The sequence below is a fragment of the Taudactylus pleione genome, unplaced genomic scaffold, assembly GCF_031769625.1.
Source record: "Taudactylus pleione unplaced genomic scaffold, aTauple2 ptg000729l, whole genome shotgun sequence".
NCBI lineage: Eukaryota > Metazoa > Chordata > Amphibia > Anura > Myobatrachidae > Taudactylus > Taudactylus pleione.
This window is the reverse complement of record NW_028285131.1, coordinates 796911-807451: the sequence shown is the minus strand read 5'-3', so window position 1 is coordinate 807451 and position 10541 is coordinate 796911.

Sequence of the window (10541 nt, the reverse complement as noted above, 5' to 3'; positions counted from 1 at the left end):
TGACCCATCTAGGCGTGAAACTGCAGTGGCAGACAGGATGGCAGTTTGAAAAACTAGGCCCCAAACTGTATATAATGCAAAGAAAAAAAAGAGGTGCAAGATGGAATTGTCCTTGGGCCCTCCCACCCACCCTTATGTTGTATAAACAGGACATGCACACTTTAACAAACCAATCATTTCAGCGCCAGGGTCTGCCACACAACTGTGGCTGAAATGATTGGTTCGTTTGGGCCCCCACAAAACAAGCTGGCAATTAATCTGTCCCTGCACAAACTGGCTCTACGGAGGCAAGATGTCATCCTCATCCTCCTCATCCACCGATTCCTCACCCTCTTCAGTGTGTACATCCTCATCCTCACAGAGTATTAATTCGTCCCCGCTGGAACCACAGGTCCCTCTGTACGTTCTGGAGGCTGGTCTCCCTGGAAGAGTTGATAATTCATTTTATGAACATCATCTTCTCCACATTTTGTGGAAGCAACCTCCTACGCCTTTCGCTGACAAGGTTCCCGGCTGCACTAAACACTCTTTCGGAGTACACACTGGAGGGGGGGCAACTCAGGTAAAATAGAGCCAGTTTGTACAGGGACCTCCAAATTGCTTTTTTTTCCTGCCAGTACAGGTACGGACTGTCTGACATGCCTACTTGGATGCTGTCACCGATGTAATCCTTTAACAGACAGACGCACGCTTGTCGCTGCTGCTTTGAGGATGCAAGTGCGGCTACAGCCCACACAATTCACAAAGACAGAAAAAAAAAGAAGAATATTTTTATTGTTTGTGGAGTGCACTTTGAGGGTTACACCACCCTTTAACAGACAGACGCACGCTTGTCGCTGCTGCTTTGAGGATGCAAGTGTGGCTACAGCCCACACAATTCACAAAGACAGAAAAAAAAGAACAATATTTTTATTGTTTGTGTAGCACACTTTGAGGGTGTCACCACCCTTTAACAGACAGACGCACGCTTGTCGCTGCTGCTTTGAGGATGCAAGTGCGGCTACAGCCCACACAATTCACAAAGACAGAAAAAAAAGAACAATATTTTAATTGTCTGTGTAGCACACTTTGAGGGTGTCACCACCCTTTAACAGACAGACGCACGCTTGTCGCTGCTGCTTTAAGGATGCAGGTGTGGCTACAGCCCACACAATTCACAAAGACAGAAAAAAGAAGAAGAATATTTTTATTGTTTGTGTAGCACACTTTGAGGGTGTCACCACCCTTTAACAGATAGACGCACGCTTGTCGCTGCTGCTTTGAGGATGCAAGTGCGGCTACATCGCACACAAGTCACAAACACATTAAAAAAATAGTTTTTTATTTTTTGGAGCACTTTGAGAGTTACACCACCCTTTAACAGACAGACGCACGCTTGTCGCTGCTGCTTTGAGGATGCAAGTGTGGCTACAGCCCACACAATTCACAAAGACAGAAAAAAGAAGAAGAATATTTTTATTGTTTGTGTAGCACACTTTGAGGGTGTCACCACCCTTTAACAGATAGACGCACGCTTGTCGCTGCTGCTTTGAGGATGCAAGTGCGGCTACATCGCACACAATTCACAAACACATTAAAAAAATAGTTTTTTATTTTTTGGAGCACTTTGAGAGTTACACCACCCTTTAACAGACAGACGCACGCTTGTCGCTGCTGCTTTGAGGATGCAAGTGTGGCTACAGCCCACACAATTCACAAAGACAGAAAAAAAAGAACAATATTTTTATTGTTTGTGTAGCACACTTTGAGGGTGTCACCACCCTTTAACAGACAGACGCACGCTTGTCGCTGCTGCTTTGAGGATGCAAGTGTGGCTACAGCCCACACAATTCACAAAGACAGAAAAAAAAGAACAATGGCCCTCATTCAGAGCCACTCGCTAGCGGCAGTACGCTCGTTCCGAGCGATGTTTGCACATCTGCGCATGCGTACGGTTTTTAGTACGCATGCGCGAACCAGTCAGTGCGGCCGAAAATCGTTGGTACGCAATATAGCGAGGGCCTGCTATTTTGAGTGACAGAATGAGGCGTATGTGGGTGGTAACAGGGGAAGGTGCTTGAAAACGGGGAGTGGAGATCCGAACGCAGGCGTGCTTAAAGGTCAAAACGGGCGTTTTAAGGGAGTGCATAATTAATACAGCAGCGTCATTGACCACGTCACTTGGTTTTTTTTAACTCAGAACTGCTCGCAAAATAGCGGTTGAAAACACCAACCACAAGAATAGCGAGCAGTTCATACGCTGTACGATGTACTCGATTAATCTAATAAATAGCGGACATGACGTATGGTGCGTGCGGCCAGGGGGCGTTTTTATAAAAAAAACGAGCGTATGTTTTGCTCGCTCGTTCAGACTTAGAGGTGGGAACAGACTGCAATTTGCGAACGGATCATTTGAATAGCCACCCCTTGTTTTTGAACGAACGACCACAAATAGCGAACGGCTCTGAATCAGGCCCAATATTTTAATTGTTTGTGTAGCACACTTTGAGGGTGTCACCACCCTTTAACAGACAGACGCACGCTTGTTGCTGCTGCTTTAAGGATGCAGGTGCGGCTACAGCCCACACATTTCACAAAGACCGAAAAAAACACAATATTTTTATTGTTTGTGTAGCACACTTTGAGGGTGTCACCACCCTTTAACAGACAGACGCACGCTTGTCGCTGCTGCTTTGAGGATGCAAGTGCGGCTACATCGCACACAAGCCACAAACACATTAAAAAAATAGTTTTTTATTTTTTGGAGCACTTTGAGAGTTACACCACCCTTTAACAGACAGACGCACGCTTGTCGCTGCTGCTTTGAGGATGCAAGTGCGGCTACAGCCCACACAATTCACAAAGACAGAAAAAAGAAGAAGAATATTTTTATTGCTTGTGTAGCACACTTTGAGGGTGTCACCACCCTTTAACAGACAGACGCACGCTTGTCGCTGCTGCTTTAAGGATGTAGGTGCGGCTACAGCCCACACATTTCACAAAGACCGAAAAAAAAACAATATTTTTATTGTTTGTGTAGCACACTTTGAGGGTGTCACCACCCTTTAACAGACAGATGCACGCTTGTCGCTGCTGCTTTGAGGATGCAGGTGGAATCTAGACGGGATTTGGAACCGGGGACACACTACCTCCATCAATTGTCTAAATCCCACTGCACTAATGGCGGATACTGGACGCACGTCTAACACCAACATAGCAGTCAAGGCCTCAGTTATACGTTTTGCTTCAGGATGACTGCTGTCGTACTTCATCCTCATCGCTAAGGACTGTTGGAGGGTCAATTGTTTAGTAAAAGTAGTGGTGTTCCTACTTCCTCTCTGGGATGATGAACAACTCCCAGCAGCAGCAACAGCACTAGGAGGAAGTGGTTCTTGATCTTTCCCTATTTTTTTTTTTTTGGTTTGGACTGGAGTGTACTTTGGGGGTTACAGCACCCTTTAACGGTCAAGCCAGCCGGCCCTTTACTTATGACACAGGCGCACGCTTGGCACTACTTTGTTGATGCACGTGCGGCTACTGCGCACACAATTCACAAACACACAAAAAATATTATTTTTTTAGCACTTGGGGGGAGCACCCCTGATGGACAGAGCACCCCCTGGACAACACTACAGCACCCCTTTAGGACTGGGACACTGCACAGGACTTTGGAGTGGACACAGCCCCTATGGAGAACTGACTGCACAACACAGTCCAGCCAGCCCCTATGGACTTTGAAGTAGTGGACACAGCCCCTATTAACAACAGCAGCACAGCACAACACAGCCAGCCCCTATGGACTTTGAAGTAGTGGACAACAGCAGCACAGCGCAGCACAGGACAGCACAACACTACTCTGCACTACACTACACTACACTACACAGCCCAGCCAGCCCTAACTCCCACCCTCCCTCTTCACTGTCCACAGCCGAGTGAGAAAATGGCGCCGACGCGGGTACCTTATACAGGTTCCAAAACTCGCGAGACTCGGAAGGTGGGATGATGACGTTTTGCCTCGATTTCAGATCCGAGTCAGGCGGGAAAAGTCGAGCCTGACTCGGATCTGCCTCGGATCGGGGGGGCTCGGGGGGGTTCGGATTTCAGAAATCCGAACCCGCTCACCCCTACTGTAGTGCAAATCATATTTCCTTGTAACTAGTGACAATCGCTGCATGATTCCCCCATATGTCTTTCCGGTATTATTTTGAGAACCGCTGCACGTCTAGATGTTGATGGTTTATTTCAGCAATGACAAATGTGAGCATTTCGGCTATTTTTTATCTCCTATGAAATTCTCATTTTCCTGCTTTTTATTTCTCAGTGTTGAAGGTTCAGCGTTTAGCACAATATCACACTGTCACATTTATATATCCTGGAGGGACGGGAGAGCACAGCGATGAGTGGTCACAATACATCAAAGTCACACTAATAATAATATAATACAGGAAACCAAATGATGGTTGTATTTCCTGGCCCAGTTACTTACTACCAACTAATGCCGTTATCATAAAGTTATGTATACCGATAAGCATTGTTTAAGTATGTCTCATAGTATAGGGAAAGCTATTTATTATAGTATTAAACTTATTGTTTTAAAAATGTCTGCAAAGTAATATGAAAAACAGTAACAGTTTCTGTAATCTACACAATAAGGTATCTGTGATGAGATAGAGACATGATTGATGATTACCATTGACAAGATGTTTTTGCATTCAAGTTTAAAGGGGAAGTACACTATATTGAATTTAGGGCCTAATTCAGAACCGCTCGCGAACGCATAGCGCTCGCAAGCGGGTCGATGGCCGGGCAGTGCGTGCGCACTGCGTGTGCGCGAGCCCCGTAGCGAGTGAATTTTCACTCGCTGCGGGACTCACTACAAGACGAGGCGGCTGTCGATTGTGATTGACAGCTCGCCCCGTTTTGTAGGCATGCAGTGGGGGTGGCTGGACAAACGGAGGCGTCCAGAAGGTACACCTGCCATTTGTGGGCGTCCCTACTGACATCACCAGTGATGTCAGTAGTGAACTTCCTGCTCTAATAGAACAGGAAGTTCACTGGGGCTTGCGGTGGACAAGACCCTACCACAAGGGTCTCGTCGCAAGCTCGATGGTCGCGATAATCACGACCATCGCCGGGACGCCTGCTAAAGCTGTGGGTGGTCACCCACAGCTTAGCGAGCGGCCTGGAGGCGGGGGGGGGGGGGTAAAAAAAACAAACGCCCTGATTCAGAGCGAACGCTCACAAAGAGCATCCGGCTCTGAATCAGGGCCTTTGGCCCTCATTCAGAGCCGTACGCTCTGAGCAGAGCGCACGCTCTGAATGAGGGCCGGGCTCCATTTTCATGGAGCGTCCTCCTGGACGCTCGTATAGCTGTGGGTCACCACCCACAGGCTATACGAGCGTGCTTTGTGATGGCCGCGATGGTCGAGACCATCGCGACCATCGAAATTGCGAGCCGGAGCCTGCGGTTGAGGTTTTCAACCGCAAGCTCCGGAGTGATTTTGGCTCTATCAGAGCCAAAATCACTCCCACTGACATCACTAGTGATGTCAGTGGGCCGGCTTCTGACGGGAGGCGTTCCCGTGGGAACGCCCCTGTCAGGGAGGCACGCCCCCGGCACGCCCACCAAAGGGGGCGTGCTGTCAATCAACATTGACAGCACGCCCCCTTTGATCGGACACAACGAGCGAAGGACTTTCCTTCGCTCGTCGCGTCTGGCGCATGCGCACGACGGAGCTCCCTCCGTCGTGCGCATGCTCAGTGCATAACATCGACCCACTTGCGAGCGGACAGCCGCTCGCGAGTGGGTCTGAATCAGGCCCTTAGTCTGAATATTTAATTCAATTGATTGGGAGACAAAGCAGCAATAGGACATACAGAAGGATTCCCGAGGTTAGATGTGAGCATCATGTGATTGTCTCACATCCAATCCTGAAAGAACATTAGCATTTTATTATATTATATTCATTATTAGGTTACAAGCCCTAAGTTGGTGATTGCCACTGACTGTAATAAAATAAGTTGACACCTGTTGACAGTCTGACAGGTTAAAAATTCCCATTTAAAAATTCGCGGATGAGGGGGGCTGTCCGTGCTGCAGTCTGGAGACCAGGTCCATAGTGCATGTCTAAGGACTGCATCCGTTTTAGCCCCTAGAAGTCGGGTAGTGCTGTCGGAAAGGCAGGTGAGTGGCGTCCTACTGGAAGCGCTCTCTTTGTTATCTTGGCCTGGACTGGCAGTTCCTGGGGGAGAAGGCATGGGGGGAGGGGGCTGCAGCCTTGTAAATCCGCCACTGCTAGGAACTACAAAATATTTCCACTGTAACATACCATAGGCCAACTTAATTGGAGTATGGATAGGTCACATATCCCACTGTTTCTGTAGCCCAGTCAGAGGGATGCCTCTACTGGGATGGATACGGGAAGTCAACAGTGACAATGTCACCAGTCTGATTCCAAAACTGAGATTCCAACCTGGCTGAAAAATTACTGTACTTACAGCATTTCTCTAGTGAGGTTGTTATAACTGTAAACATGGGATGACGCCGCCGACATAGTGAGGTCAACATAGTGCCTGGTGACATTGTCACTGTCCACCATGTGACTGCATATCCTTCTGATAACTGGGCAGGAACCTGCCAGGCATGCCTACTGATTGGCCAGCCACAATGTCTATGCGCACATTGATTGGACCATCCATTTCCTAGTAAACAAAGTATTTCCACTCTACCATACCATGTCCTGCCCCTCCTCATTCCACTCAAGATGGTACCATGGTACAATGGATGCATATGGTACAGTGGAAGCATATGGTACAGTAGTACAGTGGAAGCATACGGTACAGTAGTACAGTGGAAGCATACGGTACAGTGGTACAGTGGAAGCATACAGTAGAGTGGAAGAGTGAAAGCATATGGTACAGTGAAAGCATACAGTATAGTGGAACAGTGGAAGCATACGGTACAGTGGAACAGTGGAAGCATATGGTACAGCGGTATAGTGGCAGCATACGGATCAGTGGAAGCATATGGTACAGTGGAAGCATACGGTACAGTGGTACAGTGGAAGCATACGGTACAGCATATGGTACAGTGGAAGCATACGGTACAGTGGTACAGTGGAAGCATACGGTACAGCATATGGTACAGTGGTACAGTGGAAGCATATGGTACAGTGGAAGCATACGGTACAGTGGTACAGTGGAAGCATACAGTATAGTGGAACAGTGGAAGCATACGGTACAGTGGAACAGTGGAAGCATATGGTACAGCGGTATAGTGGCAGCATACGGATCAGTGGAAGCATATGGTACAGTGGAAGCATACGGTACAGTGGTACAGTGGAAGCATACGGTACAGCATGTGGTACAGTGGTACAGTGGAAGCATATGGTACAGTGGAAGCATACGGTACAGTGGTACAGTGGAAGCATACAGTATAGTGGAACAGTGGAAGCATACGGTACAGTGGAACAGTGGAAGCATATGGTACAGTGGTATAGTGGCAGCATACGGATCAGTGGAAGCATATGGTACAGTGGAAGTATACGGTACAGTGGAAGCATATGGTACAGCATATGGTACAGTGGTACAGTGGAAGCATATGGTACAGTGGAAGCATACGGTACAGTGGTACAGTGGAAGTATACGGTACAGTGGAACAGTGGAAGCATACAGTACAGTGAAAGCATACGGTATAGTGGAACAGTGGAAGCATACGGTATAGTGGTACAGTGGAAGCATACAGTACAGTGGAACAGTGGAAGCATACGGTATAGTGGTACAATGAAAGCATGCAGTACAGTGGAAGCATACAGCACAGTGGAACAGTGGAAGCATATGGTACAGTGGTATAGTGGCAGCATACGGATCAGAGGAAGCATACGGTACAGTGGTATAGTGGAAGCATACGGTACAGCATATGGTACAGTGGTACAGTGGAAGCATATGGTACAGTGGAAGCATACGGTACAGTGGTACAGTGGAAGCATACGGTATAGTGGTACAGTGGAAGCATACAGTACAGTGGAACAGTGGAAGCATACGGTATAGTGGTACAATGAAAGCATGCAGTACAGTGGAAGCATACAGCACAGTGGAACAGTGGAAGCATACGGTACAGTGAAAGCATATGGTATAGTGGAACAGTGGAAGCATATGGTATAGTGGTACAGTGGAAGCATACAGTACAGTGGAACAGTGGAGGCATACGGTATAGTGGTACAATGAAAGCATGCAGTACAGTGGAAGCATACAGCACAGTGGAACAGTGGAAGCATACGGTACAGTGGAAGAAATACGGTATAGTGGAAGCATACAGTACAATGGAACAGTGGTAGCATAAGGTACAGTGAAAGCATACGGTACAGTGGAAGCATACGGTATAGTGGTACAGTGAAAGCATACAGTATAGTGGTAGAGTGGAAGCATACGGTATAGTGGTACAGTGGAATTATATGGTACAGTGGAAGCATAAGGTACAGTGGAAGCATACGGTACAGTGGAAGCATACGGTATAGTGGTACAGTGGAAGCATACAGTACAGTGGAAGCATACGGTATAGTGGTACAATGAAAGCATGCAGTACAGTGGAAGCATACAGCACAGTGGAACAGTGGAAGCATACGGTACAGTGGAAGAAATACAGTATAGTGGTACAGTGGAAGCATACAGTACAATGGAACAGTGGCAGCATAAGGTACAGTGGAAGCATACGGTATAGTGGTACAGTTAAAGCATACGGTTTAGTGGTAAAGTGGAAGCATACGGTATAGTGGTACAGTGGAAGCATACGGTACAGGATATGGTACAGTGGAAGCATACGGTACAGTGGTACAATGGAAGCATACGGTACAGCATATGGTACAGTGGTACAGTGGAAGCATATGGTACAGTGGAAGCATACGGTACAGTGGTACAGTGGAAGCATACAGTATAGTGGAACAGTGGAAGCATACGGTACAGTGGAACAGTGGAAGCATATGGTACAGCGGTATAGTGGCAGCATACGGATCAGTGGAAGCATATGGTACAGTGGAAGCATACGGTACAGTGGTACAGTGGAAGCATACGGTACAGCATGTGGTACAGTGGTACAGTGGAAGCATATGGTACAGTGGAAGCATACGGTACAGTGGTACAGTGGAAGCATACAGTATAGTGGAACAGTGGAAGCATACGGTACAGTGGAACAGTGGAAGCATATGGTACAGTGGTATAGTGGCAGCATACGGATCAGTGGAAGCATATGGTACAGTGGAAGTATACGGTACAGTGGAAGCATATGGTACAGCATATGGTACAGTGGTACAGTGGAAGCATATGGTACAGTGGAAGCATACGGTACAGTGGTACAGTGGAAGTATACGGTACAGTGGAACAGTGGAAGCATACAGTACAGTGAAAGCATACGGTATAGTGGAACAGTGGAAGCATACGGTATAGTGGTACAGTGGAAGCATACAGTACAGTGGAACAGTGGAAGCATACGGTATAGTGGTACAATGAAAGCATGCAGTACAGTGGAAGCATACAGCACAGTGGAACAGTGGAAGCATATGGTACAGTGGTATAGTGGCAGCATACGGATCAGAGGAAGCATACGGTACAGTGGTATAGTGGAAGCATACGGTACAGCATATGGTACAGTGGTACAGTGGAAGCATATGGTACAGTGGAAGCATACGGTACAGTGGTACAGTGGAAGCATACGGTATAGTGGTACAGTGGAAGCATACAGTACAGTGGAACAGTGGAAGCATACGGTATAGTGGTACAATGAAAGCATGCAGTACAGTGGAAGCATACAGCACAGTGGAACAGTGGAAGCATACGGTACAGTGAAAGCATATGGTATAGTGGAACAGTGGAAGCATATGGTATAGTGGTACAGTGGAAGCATACAGTACAGTGGAACAGTGGAGGCATACGGTATAGTGGTACAATGAAAGCATGCAGTACAGTGGAAGCATACAGCACAGTGGAACAGTGGAAGCATACGGTACAGTGGAAGAAATACGGTATAGTGGAAGAATACAGTACAATGGAACAGTGGTAGCATAAGGTACAGTGAAAGCATACGGTACAGTGGAAGCATACGGTATAGTGGTACAGTGAAAGCATACAGTATAGTGGTAGAGTGGAAGCATACGGTATAGTGGTACAGTGGAATTATATGGTACAGTGGAAGCATAAGGTACAGTGGAAGCATACGGTACAGTGGAAGCATACGGTATAGTGGTACAGTGGAAGCATACAGTACAGTGGAAGCATACGGTATAGTGGTACAATGAAAGCATGCAGTACAGTGGAAGCATACAGCACAGTGGAACAGTGGAAGCATACGGTACAGTGGAAGAAATACAGTATAGTGGTACAGTGGAAGCATACAGTACAATGGAACAGTGGCAGCATAAGGTACAGTGGAAGCATACGGTATAGTGGTACAGTTAAAGCATACGGTTTAGTGGTAAAGTGGAAGCATACGGTATAGTGGTACAGTGGAATTAAATGGTACAGTGGAAGCATAAGGTACAGTGGAAGCATACGGTACAGTGGAAGCATAC